Source organism: Pan paniscus, chromosome 8 (genome assembly GCF_029289425.2).
Source record: "Pan paniscus chromosome 8, NHGRI_mPanPan1-v2.0_pri, whole genome shotgun sequence".
NCBI lineage: Eukaryota > Metazoa > Chordata > Mammalia > Primates > Hominidae > Pan > Pan paniscus.
Window position 1 is genome coordinate 38,500,405 of NC_073257.2, and position 15,830 is coordinate 38,516,234.

The 15,830-nt window shown below is 40.6% G+C and overlaps 1 long non-coding RNA gene and 1 other non-coding gene across 2 annotated transcripts in view; one reads left to right on the forward strand and one right to left on the reverse strand.

The window, feature by feature from the left end:
* The first annotated feature begins 534 nt into the window (after nt 1-534).
* Nucleotides 535-15,830, forward strand: part of LOC129393188 (uncharacterized) — a 93,653-nt gene continuing 78,357 nt past the window's right edge. The window contains exons 1-2 of the long non-coding RNA XR_008619893.2: nt 535-623; nt 4,987-5,171. This is a non-coding gene — a long non-coding RNA (uncharacterized LOC129393188). The remainder of the gene's footprint in view (nt 624-4,986; nt 5,172-15,830) is intronic.
* On the reverse strand, nt 11,298-11,399 carry LOC112441056 (U6 spliceosomal RNA). The gene has a single exon (XR_003029038.2). It is a non-coding gene; the product is annotated as a U6 spliceosomal RNA (small nuclear RNA).

The window sequence follows — 15,830 nt, forward strand, 5'->3', positions numbered from 1 at the left end:
AAAATTTGGATTAAAAAACTTTAAAACTTTATGGGGGAAACATAGAATAACAATTTTAATATTGGAGTAGAATAAGATTTAGGTAATAAGAGAGAAAAAAGGAGAAACCACAAAGTAAAAGCTTGATAAATCAGACTTTATTACAATTTAAAATGTGTATTAGACAAATGGCACCTAAAGAAAGTTTCAAGGTCAAGCAGTGAACTGGGAAAGTTATAAGCCGCACCCTTGAAAGATAAAGGAGAGTTTTCCAGTCTATATAAAGAATTACCCATCAATAAGAAAAGGACAAGCAACCCCACCCTACCCAACGCTGCCCACCCCAACTAAAGAGCAAAAAGTGTGAAAATGCAATTGACTAACAAGGAAATCAGAATGACCAACACACTCAATCCCCCAGGCAATTAGAGAAAGGCTTTTGAAAACTAGGAGATGTAAGATTGCAGAAGGAGGTGATATGTTTCCCTGCAACTGACAGCGCCACCCACAGACACGCTCCAGCAGCTCTTACGCACGGTGGAGTCAGGCAGCCTGTGGATAAGCTAGCTTGTTCAGACCTAGAGGATTGGCACATCTAACTGGGACATTGAATAGCAAGGAATATGAATGACGTGGAGCCACAGGTACCTAAAATAATTTATCAATAAATCTGAAAATAAATGAATGAAGTGGCAAGTAGGAGAAACGTATTAGAATGCAATACCGTTTATTCACAGGGTAAAAGCAGAAGGTTTATATGTTTTCCTTTTATTTTTACAAGATAAATGCATATGCAAAAAGGCATAAAATGATATTCGTATGAAAATGATATTTACTTCTAGAGAATAAGGATATCCTCTGGAAAAGAAGAGACCTATGAGGCTGTTGGGATTTGAGTATAAATATTGTTACTTTAAATGAAGGATGTGAAAAAAATATGGCAAAATATTTACATTCATTTAATCTTGGTGGAGGGAGTCTGTAAGTGTCTGTTCTATGTATTAGCTGTATGTGCTTAATATTTTGCAATTTAAAATAGAAAATAAAATATGTATTATACATTGATTTGAAACTTCAGTTTAATAATTGAATTGAAATAAGCAATTCTTTAAATAATTCTGCAAGGTTCTCCATAAACTGAAATACAGCAAGGAATTGATTAAACCCAATTGAATCAATGGTATTTTACCATTTGGGATTCTGGAGAATTTGCTCCTGCAGGAGATACTTTAAAAATTTTGGGCCGGGCATGGTGGCTCACGCCTGTAATCCCAGCACTTTGGGAGGCCGAGGCGGGCAGATCACGAGGTCAGGAGATCGAGACCATCCTGGCTAACAAAGTGAAACCCCGTCTCTACTAAAAATACAAAAAATTAGCCAGGCGTGGTAGCGGGCGCCTGTAGTCCCAGCTACTCGGGAGGCTGAGGCAGGAGAATGGCGTGAACCCGGGAGGCGGAGCTTGCACTGAGCCGAGATAGCGCCACTGCACTCCCGCCTGGACGAAAGAGCGAGACTCCGTCTCAAAAAAAAAAAAAAAAAAAAAAATTGGAAGGCATAGGATTTCCTATCCTCTATCTTATTGAAGTGTGTATTTTTTCAGTGGCTCTCCCATAACTCCAATTAATAAAAGAAAACATCTCGTACAAGCAGTAGAAAGGTATTAGAATGCGATTTCATTTACTCACAGGTTAAAAGCAGAAGGTTTACATATTGTACAGTATATTTATAGATCTGAGACAATTCTACAATCACTTCCTCTATAATTTGTTTGTTTGTTTGTTTGTTTGTTTTGAGACGGAGTTTTGCTCTTGTTGCCCAAGTTGGAGTACAATGGCACCATCTCGGCTCATTGCAACCTCCGCCTCCCAGGTTCAAGCCATTCTCCTGCCTCAGCCTCCCAAGTAGCTGGGATTACAGGCATGCACCACCACGCCTTGCTAATTTTTTGTATTTTTAGTAGAAACGGGGTTTCACCATGTTAGCTAGGCTGGTCTCAAACTCCTGACCTCAGGTGATCCACCCGCCTCCGCCTCCCAAAATGCTAGGATTACAAGCGTGAGCCACCGCGCCCGGCCTTCCCTTATGATTTAGCTCCTTAAAATTTCTAATGTGTAGGAGTTACAATGGCCTATCATTTTCTGTGACATACAAGCATCTAACTTTTTACGTAATTATTTCAACATTCTCATTCCCTAGTCCACAAGCTCTGTATTAACCAAAAGGGTCACTGCAACATAGTTCATCTACTTTTTTTTTATTCTATGAAGGAGAAAATACTGCTATTCTAAATCATCAATACAGTCATGCCATGCCATAAAACCGTCCAACACTTGCTACCTATTCTATTCCTATATGATATGTGTCTTTTACCCATTCAAGGCAATCTACTGAGCCTTCCTTTGAGGAGGGAGTCTTGCCTTTCCCATTAGAACATAAACCGCTAGAGAAAAATGACCCTAGGAGACTATCTAATGTGGCTGATGAACGAGTAAAGTATTGATGCAGGACACAGGCCTGTTTTAGAAAGACTGAGACTTGGTTATTTGGATAATGACAGGCAGGTCTTTTGGCTCTGATGGTTATGGGAGTGCAGTGCTGGTGTTATTGACTCTATATCCCCTCTCAGCCATAGACAATTCTATAAGAGTGGAATTGCCATCTTCTTACAAACTGCCTGTTCTGCTCAGAATAACAGTAAATAGATAAATAAGAACTGGATGTCTACATATATGGGGTCTATTTTTACCATATAATGGTTTCTGACCTCCAAATCTTTAGAACAAAGAGAAGAATAATGTCAGTGTTACATAGAAATGATGGGACTAGGAGCAAGAAGTTTGCAGGCAGATTCCAGGCATGCCACACTGCCCGATGTTCTAGCCAGTGCCTCCTGATGGAGATGCAATATTGTTGCCTGTAGAGGTTGGATATCACTGGAATGGTAGGACTATCTCACAAGGGAGACTCGTAGCTCATACTAAACTAAATAGATTCGTATCTCCAAGCCATGATTTATATTCCAGGAGTAACCTATCATTCGTATTCTCATTCTCCAAGCTGGTAAAATCACTGTCAGCTCAAATCCTAGGGAATGTTTCTCTGTACAACAGGCAGACATTTAAACCAAGCTGTTTCTTCAGTAACAGATGCAGGCAACAGTGCAATGGAATCTGGAAGCACAGACATGCAGCACAGAAGGTGATGTGAATCTGTCCTGTCTGCAAGATCCAGATTGTGTCACTGGTGTTTGAATGAATTTGTGTATATGTAGCAGTCAGCCAACATACTCTCCGCAGTGACGTCTATAGGGAAATACAAGACTTGTTTGTGTCTGTGGGGTAGCATAGACTACCGCTGCTGTTTGATTGAGGGACATTCAAGGAGACTTATTGTCTATGTGTTTCCACTGAATATTTTTTTTAAGGAGCTGGAGGTTGAAAAGCTATGACAACAACAACAAAAAAATTGCTAATAAGATTCCATTTGAAGCTGAGTCATTATTTCTGCCAATCATTCACTCCCTTCTAAATAAAATAAACTTCCAGACATGGAATCATGTAATCTGGAGTTGGAAAGGACCTTCGATGTCATCAAGAATTATCTCTCACTAATTGGAAGAATCACAGAAAGTCTGAACATATAATTATCTTTCTCAATCTCTCCTCTCTTTTTATTTTCCTGCTTAGTTTCCCTCTCTCTCTCTCTCTCTCTCTCTCTCACACACACACACACACACACACACATTTCTCTGCCCCTATGTAATGTGGTTCACTTACTGTTTCTACTTTAACCAGCTTAAATAACAAAAAGAAACATTTTGCTCTTTTTTTGCATTTAATAGTTCTTCAAATATCATGGCATTTGGATTTATTTTCTTCTGGCTAAAATACTTCCCTTTATAGCTTGGTTTCATGACTTTGCCATCTCAATCAGTTTTCTCTAGATACACCCTAGTGAGAGAAGGACATCTTTATTTAATGGATGTTATTTTAAGATATTTAGAGATTTAACACAAAAATTGTGTTGATACTAAAAGTGACTATCAGTTACAACTACCCTATTAAATGCAAACTGAGATTCTGTAGGTCTTCAGTCATGTCTGAACTCAAACTCGGTTCCTCCTCTTGTATCTCATGAAGCATGAAGGACTCATCTATTTGTGACACCTGGTAATCCAGGTAGAGAGATACCTTCTTGGTCTTCAACTTAGAATCTGTCTATGATGACCAGGCCATAGTTTCATGCTAGTGGTCCCTTATCAATGCTAATGTTGAGAATGTTAATAGTGTTAGCCATTTCCTTTAGGTACTGCATAACATGGAAGATGAGCGAGACACAATCGTGCTTCAAATAACTTACCATTTATTTTAGATGGAAAGCAAAGAAATAAACAGAGTACATAGTTGTAATAAGGCAAAATCAAAAGCTGCAAACCATGGAATTATCTTAAATGTTTTACTTTTTTTTCAGAGTTTGTTTTTGAGTATATATTATAGTCCATATCTGCTGTTTATCTCTCACAAGGGTACAAAATGCTCTTTAAAACCATTTACACCTAAAAATACATTTCAGATGTATCACTGTCATGGAGTTAGTCTATTGGTATGATAAATACTTCAGTTGACTTTGCATGGGTAGGAAAAGAGCTAATTGTCAAAAAGCAAATCACCAGGCAATGGAATTTTACTCCCTGAAACACAAGATCCTTAAAATTATGCTGTTTGAGAGGAATTCCTCCTCAAACATATTCTATATTCATCTGACTTCATAAATAGATGAACTGAGCATAATTTAACCTTTCGTTGATGACTCATTGTCAACATTCTCATACTTTTTTTAGAGATGGAGTCTCATTTTGTCACCCAGGCTGGAGTGCAGCAGTATGATCATGGCTCACCACAGCCTCGAACCCTGGGCTCAAGCAATCCTCCTGCCTCAGCCTCCTGAGTAGCTGGGACTACAGGGGTAGGCCACCATGCCAGGCTAATTTTTGTATTTTTTTTGTAGAGACAGAGTTTTGCCACGTTGCTCAGGCTGATCTCTCCTCTTGGGCTCAAGTGATCTGCCAGCCTTGGCCTCCTGAAGTGCTGGGATTATAGGCATGAGCCACCATGCCCGGCCCAATATCAACATTCTGAACATCAGCCTTTGTACTGAGTGATAATACAGCAACGCTGTCAAGGCCCACTGGGGTAAGTGTAACTGTCCGTGTTATACTGGGGCTTATGCTTTTCAGGGGTTCAGCTTTTGGCTTTATATTGTGACCTCAAGTTTACTGATTCAGTACAGTTTAATGTTCGATATTCTCAGCCCCCTCTTCTGAAATGAGATACCTCTGCGTCTTCTCAAAACAATGTTTATGGATGCTGACATGGCCAAGAACTCTCCTTCATAAGGAGAAGAGTTATATGATAGTTCTTAGCAAATCATCTCCAAATTTTATATCACATTCAAACTAACATCAAGGGACTCTGGATTCCAGGAAAAATATCTGGTAGGGAAAGAATATTTTAAAAGGATAGCATGAAGTCTGAGAAGTGCCTATGGACTGGAATATTGTCCCTATGTTTCTAAATCCCCCAACCCCCACCTCACACTAGTTGCAGTCCACAGGCTTGCTGTGTACAGCCCAGCAAACCACAGTGTTATTTTTCTTTCCTTACCCATGATTCTGCTATTCAAAGACTTTTACCCTTAACGTGGGATTTCTGCTATTTGAGTGATTAAACCAGACAACATTTGGCTGCTAGACACAAGATGGGGTTTTGTTTTATATTAAAGACTACAGCACCTGTTAGTTGGTCTCCCATCCAAGTACTAAGCAGGCCAGACCCTGCATAGCTTCCAAGATCAGACAAGGTTAGACACGTTCTTATGGCCACAGACAAAAGATAGGTTATTATCATTAACACAGAAGAAGTCTTAGGATTTGAAGTACTATTGCATGAGAAAAGTAGTATTTTTTAAAATTTATGCCTTGTTTTTTAATAATATAGATGTTAGAATGTCAAATATGACCATCTATAGTCATTCAATTCAGCATGTATGCATTAAGGGTTTGTTATATGCCAGGTACTTGGACACACAGGTGAATGGTTAACAGCGTCTGCCCTCCAGGGGCTAATAGATTGGAAACGAGACCAAACATATAAAGCAGCAACTACAATTCAGTGTGTTAAGTCCTATATTAGACATCGAAATTGAGCTAGGAAAGCATAGAGAAAAGAAAAATCAAATAGAGAAAGTGTGAAGTAGGGTTAATTTACTTAAGGGATGGAATGAAATTTAAAGAAGGAAGATGGGATTTAAGGTTGGTTTCAAAAGATGTGTAAACATGGAGAGAAGGACGATGCGATGTTGATGAAAGTGGCCACATAAAGCCCAGTTTTGATGGGCTCATAACATGTTTGGAGTGGGGTTTAGAGACTGAGTGGCAGAGACTGAATTAGGGTTAAGTCGGATGCCATGATTTGAAGAATTTGGGGGACGATTTTATATTTTAAATTAGGAGAATAGACAAGATTTTTTTTTAATTAAGAAAAAAAGTGAAAGCAGTATGAAAATGGCCTGGAAATGAAGAAACTAGAAATGGAGAGACCAATTAAGAGTTAGTTGGGGCCAAGCTCAGTGGCTCATGCCTGCAATCCCAGCAATTTGGGAGGCCAAGGTGGGAGGATCGCTTGAGCCCAGGAGTTTGAGATCAGCCTGAGCAACATGGCAAGACCTTATCTCCATAAAAAACCTTTTAACAAAATTAACTGGGCATAGTGGTGCATGCCTGTATTCCCAGCTACTCAGGAGGCTGAGGCAGGAGGATCTCTTGAGTCTAAGAGTTCAAGGCTACAGTGAGTTATAATCACACCACTACACTCCAGCCTGGGCAACAAAGTAAGACTCTGTCTCAAAAAAAAAAAAAAAAAAGAAGTTTGCTGCACTAGTTCAAGCAATGGATGGGGAGGGCCTGATACGCAGAAGTGTTAGGCCTACAGAGGTGCAAATGTACTCCGGGGAGCAAACAAAAGTAGAATTGGATTTGGCTTGGAAGTGAAGGAGAAGATAAATTTTAGGATAACCACAGTGTTCTGGTTTATGAAACTTACTAGATTAAACCACAAGTTGGAAAGAGAAAATGTGGAGCTTAGTATTCTGATAAGATACCTTTGAAATGCCTGTAGGGCAAGTAGGCTGCCAGTTCTAATTGTCACTTGGACATATGGGTACTCTGGGGAGAAAGGTGTGACTGATCACATGCATCAGGTCAAACAGGGAAAGATTACAGTGGATGACAGGGAGTACATCTGTACTGGAACTCAGTGTAGGTCTGATGTGTGTTTGTTTAGTGGTCATATTTTCCCAACCCCATAATCAGTATACTTATTCCAGTAAGCGTGTATGTACTTCCAAGTAGAGATGGAACAAATTCCTTTAAGTCAGGACTGTCCCAGAAAATATGAGTCATATGGTTGGTTTTTAAGTGAATAAACAAAATGGTCAAAATTGCTAGAGAAACAATGCAGTTGAAATTGCACTGGGTTGCAAAGGAGACTACTGAATTGTTCATGACTCCTTTTGCACATGAATGAACGGACAGTGATATTCTTATACATTTATTTCCATAGTGTCTGCATTTACTTCATTTCATCTTTTGTAAGGTGAAGGTTCTGCATAGGATAGGAGCACAGCTGACCCAGCCTTTCCTACCTGTAATGGCCACTGTAGCTGCCATTCTGAATCCCCAGCTGATTGTTTTGGCTCCTGTATTTGGACTGCCCAGCCAAGTGACCACCTTGCACTACTGTGACCTAGTTTCCCGGTACAGCTCTTTCTTCAACATTTTTTAAACTTCACTTTTTTCTTTTTTACAACTTCCCCAGCTCTATTTATTGAAAGAAAAACTTCTACTTTCTCACTATTTTCCTTTTGGCTTTGGGCTTTTTAGTTTTTATAAAGTCCAATCTAGCTTTTATTGGGCAGAAAATCATGTACAACAAACAGTTGGCCACCTCTTCCTTCCTTCTCAGAAAGGACCAAGGGTTTGGGGACTCATGCTGTTGCAGCAAAATATTCACAGAATCTGCTGTCAAGGGCACTTGGTTCGACTGTATCACTGGTATCTTCAAAGGAGGATGGTTTGAGAAATGAAAACGTGAGGCATAGTTTGGTAAAGCCACAAAAACAGAGCCCAGACCTGCAAATAACCTCCTCTGGCCTTTTCTGAGCTTGCAGTCACTCACTACAAGCTTTGTCAGATGAAAGAATTCACATGGGAGGAAATACTAACAGTATTGTTGTTGCTTTTTTTTTTTTTTTTTTTGCATGCAAAGTATCTCTGTGTTCATCAGATTTTCTAAGGCAGGGTGTTCTTTTTCACAAAATGAAAATGTCAGAAATATGATAGCCATGTTCATATGTTTAAGAGAAATTGTCACAAATGTAAGGAGGAAATTAGCATTCTAGTCACGGACTGCAAGCAGTTTATTCTGGAGTTCATTCCGAGGAGGTGATGACTAAGAAAATGACAAAGAAAACTGTTACTGACCATTAGTGAGCAATCACTCTGTCATATTACTGAGATAATTTAGATAAATGCGGGGTTTCGCTGTCTCCTAGGGAGATGGGCTGCTGACGTCTTTGATAATGGCAGCCTACTTGAAGGTTGCTTTTGACAAATGTGTTTTTTCATCCTGCAGATGTAAAAGAGGCATGTCTGTGCCTGGCTGTTGGATGTAGTAATAGCTCCTTTTAGAAGTTTAAAAAAATCTGTCAGTTCCCTGTGTTTGGTGCCCAGGGACACATGCTGAAATGCCCCCAAGAAGACTTTTCAGCCACTGTGAAAAGCAGTGTTTGGAAACATAAGGTATTTAATAAATGAATGTGGATCATACCATATTTTTGTTCAATTGACTTCTATTCTTTTAGCAGCTGCTAATTATACACTGTTGTTATTTGGAGGCCGGTAACAGATTTCTCTGTTCCATCTGGGTAATCCGGCTTTTTGAGAATGGACTTTTCCTCACCCTAACATTAGTAGAATTTTGGCTGCCACATTTTGAAGGCAGTGATGAAATCAAGTCAAAATGAGTAGGCAGACAGCAGTTTTCAAGGAAGAAGATGAGATTTACCTAGTGATGTTCACAAAATATTTTATTTTATCTTTGATATCATAGCACAATAAATGCCATCTAAGTCATTTAATGCCAGGAGAAATATAGGAGTGCCTATACTCATTTGCAGAATGAATAACAGATATGTACGTTCTAAGAATATTTTATTTGGAGAAAATATTGAGCAAATCAGCCACAACCTCCATCCTATTTATTCAGCAGTTACAGGAGCTGCACTGGGGCATAGGATCCAGCATTTCTATTCCAATGGAGTAGGGGAGAGCAGGGTAGCTGTGTGTCACAGCCTTGAAGCCAGACTGCAGGGGCTCAAAGCCAGCTATTGCCATGCACCAGTTGTTAGAATAGGAAAGTTTCCTCAGATTTCTAAAATTGGGTTTCTCTCTATGTAAAAGGGGGTGAATATAACATCTAAATGTCAGGATTGTGAGAACGGCATAAGATCAAGAATATAAAGCTGTGATGACAATAATGATTTAAAAGACGCATACCCCACTTTGAAATGATCAAAGATGATTTTACTTACTACGATGCAACATCCTTGAGGGTAACAGGCAGGTTTCCTCTTACTTGTTGTCCAAAAAGACAGGAAAGCAGAGTGCTACATAGAAATTCCAGTTATTAGCCCTCCTTCTCTTTATCAACTATTTTGCTTTTTCCTTTACCCTTGCGCATGCAGCATTGTTCCTTGGGCGTCAGGAGGGATTTTATGTTTTATCCTTATGTTTTATGTTTTACCCTTCACATTTTAATGTGGCTAATTTAAACGCTTGTTCAGGTGAGTGGCTGCCTCATTTCTACAGACTGGGCAAGGAGGCCTGTGCCCCAAAGTGGAGTTTGTTGCTGAGCAGAGAGGACACTGCAGAGCCGGTCATGCATTTAGGGACATCCAGTTCACCGTGCAAGTGGGCTCAGTCACCATCAAAGAGAAGTACATTTTCATAGACTCCCATATCCCCACTCTTAAAAACTACTCTTCGAAACTCTAAGCAAAATAAAGTGAAGGAAATTCCTACAGGCTGACATGTTGTAAGCAGAGGCTTCATTTACATTGAAAATATTCTAAAATCTCTGACTACATCGTTCCTTTTAGGCATGCTATCTCATGGTAGTGTTTGAGGATTTCATGCATATTTTTGAAATTTTATTGTTTTTAATCAAAATAGAGGATCTATTAGTTTTAGTTCAATGAGCTAAAGATTTTTACCTTCAAAGCATCTAATGCAGAATTGGCCAATCTCAGTGGCACATTAAAATCACCTAGAAAGTCTTTTTCTTTGCTCTATTTGTTTTGGTTTTATTTTAAATGTAGATTCCCAGGCTCTTTCCTGGGCCATTTAAATCCAAATCACTGGGCATGGGTGCTGGCATTCATAGGCTGTAAAAGCTCCCCATAGGCTTCTAATTTATGACCAGGGTTGAGAATCACAGATATAATGATTTCCAGCTTCGTCTCAATTGCATTAGGGCCAGCACTTAATTTTTATGAAAAAATGAAATCACAATTTAAAAAAAAAAACAATTCATTGCAAAGCATTCCTTACAGATAGCAGCACTGCTGAAATGAAACTGTTGACCTGAACAGTAATCACCTAAAATTCTCCTCTCTCAACTGATGTATAAAAGTCTTAATTCAATATACAAAGCCCTCAAAACCCCAATGGCTCCCATCTCGTACAGGGTAAAAGCCAAGACTCCTACAATGGTCCACAGTAACTACAGCCTCCTCCCTTTATGGCTCTGATGTCAGCTCCTCTCCTCTCTACCTTGTTTGCCTCTGCTACAGCCAACCCACCTCCCTCCTCTCACCAGCCTGCCAGATGTGCTCCCGCCTCTGACGTTTGTATTACAACCATCCCCTCCTCCTGGAATGCGCTGCCTTAGACACCTAACTGGCTAAGGCCCTCATGCTCTTCCAGTCTTTTCTTCAAGTGGCACCGTTGAAATAAAACCTGACTGCCTATTTAAAACTTGAAACCCACATTCCACTTGCCTCCGTGGCATTCTTGATGTCTATCTTTCTATTTCATTTTTTTTTTCCTATAGCATTTCTCAGCTTTGAACACACTGTAGAATTTACCCCATTATCATGTTTATGATTAATTGCTTCAGAATGTATGTTCCACAAAGACAACGATCTTTGTCTGTTCCACCAATATATCCCAACTGTCTGGAAAAGCACCTGCTACATGTACCCAATTAGTGCATCATTATTGGTTTATTTTTTACTTTTTAGGGGTCATGCTCATCTTCTCCGTATTGTTCCCATTTTAGTATATGTGCTGCCAAGGCGAGCACTGCATCATTGCTGCATGAATGAATGAAATGCCTGTCTGGACTTCCAATACTCAAGTCCTGCTGGATTCCCTGGATAAGGCCCAGGGTCTGCCCTGTAATTATTTTAGCATTCCAGACTTCTGCTTTCTAGCCTAGTAGCTACCTATTGTCTAGGCCTGGTAGGGAAAAATTAAGGACAAATCCTAGCCCACAGCCACTGTAATTGTTTTTATTTTGAATGGGAAATTATTTATTTATTTATTTATTAAATTTTATACTTCCACAGGTTTTTAGGGAACAGGTGGTGTTTGGTTACATGAATTAATTCTTCAGTGGTGATTTGTGAGATTTCGGTGCACACATCTCTCAAGCAGTATACATTGAACCCAATTTGTGGTCTTTTATCCCTCACCCCCTTCCCACTCTTTGTCCCCGAGCCCCCACAGTCCATTGTGTCATTCTTATGCCTTTGCATTCTCACAGCTTAGCTCCTGCTTATGAAAGAAAACATATGATATTTGGTTTTCCATTCCTGAGTTACTTCACTGAGAATAATAGTCTCCAATCCCATCCAGGTTGCTGCGAACACAGCCACTCTAATTCTGCTTTTGCTGTTTTATTGCTGACGTACAGATTGAAGAAAATCTAAATTGAACTACTCCCTACAGAAGCAAAGTTTTAGCTCTATGACTTTGGAACGTATTCCATGATATCCCCTTGGCTTAATTATCGTCTGTTTTATATCTTAGATCTTGTTCTTTGAGGGAGAGAGAAGCTTTCCTTAAACAGAAATCTTTTAACTCTTAGTAGGGACAGTAGAACTAATTAATGGCTGATGAGTGGAACCATTAGTAGGGAAGTAGATTCAATTCAACATTATTTACTGAGCAAAATTCCTATCAGAAGATTCATTTCTTAGCCTGATTTCAATCCAAATGAAAAAATGTTACAGAGATAGAGAAATCTAAGTATTCATCCTAATTTCCTGTAATTCAATTAATGGCTTTTGCCTCACCTCCTGCATCTGACTCACATTTGTCTCGAGAACGTTGCTCCACAGAAACCCCTGGTTCAAAGCAGCAAAATCTGTCCTCTCAGGAAAACAAAGGCTTGAGCTTTTTGTTTTGTTTATTTTTTTCATTTTTCCATCATCAGCATGAGAGCTCATCTTCAGGAAATACGATGATGTCAGAAACTCAAATTGGCTCTTAGCAGGGTTTTCCAATTTCAATATGTGGTTTTAGGAGGAAAAAGCTGTCCTATCAGCCCATCTTAGCAATCTGAGTAATAGAGGGGAAAATTGCAGTGAAAGATATGTGGCTTTGAGTACACACATTCTTTTTGCTCCCCAGGTTTGACACATTATGGAATAACCTTTCAGAGAAATTACAAAGCTTTCATGTTGCCCCTTCCTACTTATATGTGGATAGCTGGGGAGAGAAGAAAATTATGTGCAGTTACAAAGCATTGACTTTTTAGTTTGCAGGGTTTTTTTCCCCTTTCATATAGCTGTATTTGCCCATTTCTTTCATCCTTCACATAATTTGATGGAAGTGGCCATTCGGGGCATGGCAGGGAAGGATGAAGAGAAAGAAAACACTCTTTTTATTAAGGCGATGAGAATTGAAACTGAAACAGGAAGATGAGCTAGCATTATCCGAACAATGGCCCCTGGAAGGTTCTGGTTCCTGCTTAACTCAGAACAGCCGAGTGGGCAGAAATAATAAGGAGGCAGAGGTCATACGGCGTTTCTCTCAAACTCTGGCACACAAGTGAGCAATGAGTGCCTTCAGCTGTTGCCTCAGCATGAGGGGAGGCAAGAACCGACTATTCAGATTGCCAAGTGAACCTGAAATTTGTGAATTAATACGTGCAGATGGGAGGAAGTAATTGGGACCAGCTCTTCCTGTGCATCGAGGGGCATCTGGAAGTCTTTCCAGTTCTGGGGCAGTTATGCAATGGGGGTGAGGCTGAGTTTGGGTGTTATCTTACTTCCCCTTTCGGAGCCCTCAGCCTCCTCATTAGGGCTGCTCATTTTATGCCAGGCTGTGACCTTTATTGCGTTGAGACTGGACCCTACTTAAAAATGAGGTTGTAAAGGTTTTGCATGTCTACCTCTGTTCCTCTTCAGGGTATATGTATGTGTGTGTATGTGTGTGTATGTGTGTGTATGTGTGTGTGTGTGTGTGTGTGTGTGTGTGTGTGTGTGTATTAGACAGAGTCTCTGTTGCCCAGGCTGGAGTGCAGTGGCACAATCTCGGCTCACTGCAACCTCAGCCTCCTGGGTTCAAACGATTCTCCTACCTCAGCCTCCCGAGTAGCTGGGATTACAGGGGCCCGCCACCACACCCAGCTAATTTTTGTATTTTTAGTAGAGACGGGGTTTCACCATGTTGGTCAGGCTGCTCTCGAACTCCTGACCTCAAGCAATCCACCCACCTCGGCCTCCCAAAGTGCTGGGATTACAGGCGTGAGCCACCACACCTGGCCTTCTTTGGGGTATTCTTAGTGACTAAAATCAGCTTTCAAAGCCCAATCTCTTCTTGAACCACTGCAGGGCATAGTGAGGATGTTGTGGGTGAAGAAGGCCTGTATGATGCCTCTCGGGTCACTACAGTAGGCTGTGGCTTCTTTGTGCTACCCCTGGAGCCATAAACAAAGCTCCAAGTGAGTCTGTTACTACGCAAAGTTTCCCATCACATTTCATTTTAAATTTTATTTCTATTTTTTAGAGACAGGGGTCTTGCTCTGTCACCCAGGCTGGTGATCACTGCAGCCTCAAGTTCCTAGGCTCCGGTGATCCTCCCACCTCAGCCTCCTGAGTAGCTGGGACTACAGGTGAACACCACCAGGCCAGGCTAATTTTTTAAACATTTTTTGTAGAGGCGGAGTCTCGCTCTGTTGCCCAAGCTGTCCCATCATACTTCAAATCTGTATTGGTGTTTTCTATTTCCATTTACTACCCCGGTATCTAATCAAATCACCTTAACCCCAGGCACTGATACCCCACAATGATGGATTCTGGGACAACAACAGACAAAACTATTGCAAAAGTTATTAACTCAAAGTGATAGGAAAATTAGGTCCCTGGATGGTCTCACAACTTCAGGTGAGGAAGGTTTCTAGAGCTGCTTTGTCTCTGGAGAATGAGATACAACGATAAAAAGATACTTACATCATATAGAACTTATTGTAGGAAGGAAATAATGCAGGGCTAATCCAGTGCTATAGATTGTGAGTTGAGAAAATGAGGCTTGGAAAAACAAAATAACTTTCCCAGCCACTCAGGCCTTGTGTATTAGAGTCAGGTGGGAGCCCAGATCCCTGAACCCTCTGTTCTGTTTTCTTTTCAATGAATCATGAGAACCTTTAACATGTACTATCTTTTTAGAGAACCAACTTATTTTTTATTTATTTATTTTTTTGAGATGATGTCTTGCTCTGTTGCCCAGGCTGGAGTGCAGTGGCAACACCTCGGCTCACTGAAACCTCCACCTCCTGAGTTTGAGCGATTCTCGTGCCTCAGCCTCCTGAGAAGCTGGGACTACAGACATGCACCACCATGCCTGGCTAATTTTTGTATTTTCAGTAGAGACGGGGTTTCTCCATGTTGGCCAGGCTGGTCTCAAACTCCTGACCTCAGGTGATCTGCCCACCTCGGCCTCCCAAAGTGCTAGGATTACAGGCATGAGCCACCATGCCCAGCCAAGAACCAACTTTATCATCATGCACTGGGAGCTCTCAGCTTGAGTATGAGCTGTGCTCACTGCTGAGAGACTCACAAACCTGGCCATGTCCCTAGGGCTGGTAACATGAGCCAACCAAGAATTTCTTGGAACAAAGAATCTCAAATTTTGCAAAATAACTCATCCTAAGCAGGAGTGAATTAAGGCTCCGCAATAGGGCTAATAAGAATGTCTTATGTTCAAAGGAGAAAGGCGATTTTTCGTCAGTCAGCATTCATCTTTCAATTCAATCTTTATTGATTCATTCTTGAGTTGAGGGAGCCAACTGTATTCTCATAAGAATTTACTTAGGAGCAAAAATCAGGGAATAGATGTCTCCCCGCCTTAACCCAGGGTGTCACTGGAGTGATATAAGCCAAAGTTATGGGTAGGAGGTAGCACTATCCCATTTTCTGTTTCTTACTCAGTCTATATGAACACCACCACTTGAAGTTGTGCAGTGCACAACCTGTGCAGCCAGGTGCAGAAGTCTTTGTTTGGAGTATACTAAAAAAAAAGTTTTTTTTAGAGACGGGGTTTTGTTATGTTACCCAGGCTGTTCTCGGACTCCTGGCCTAAAGCTATCCTCCTGCCTCAGCCTCCCAAAATGTTGGGATTACAGGTGTGACCCACTGTGCCTGGCTAGGATATAAAGTTATTCTCACTGGTGGACTAGGAGACAGTAACGGATGGGAAAAGGATAAAACTTGACTCAGTCATTAATAGC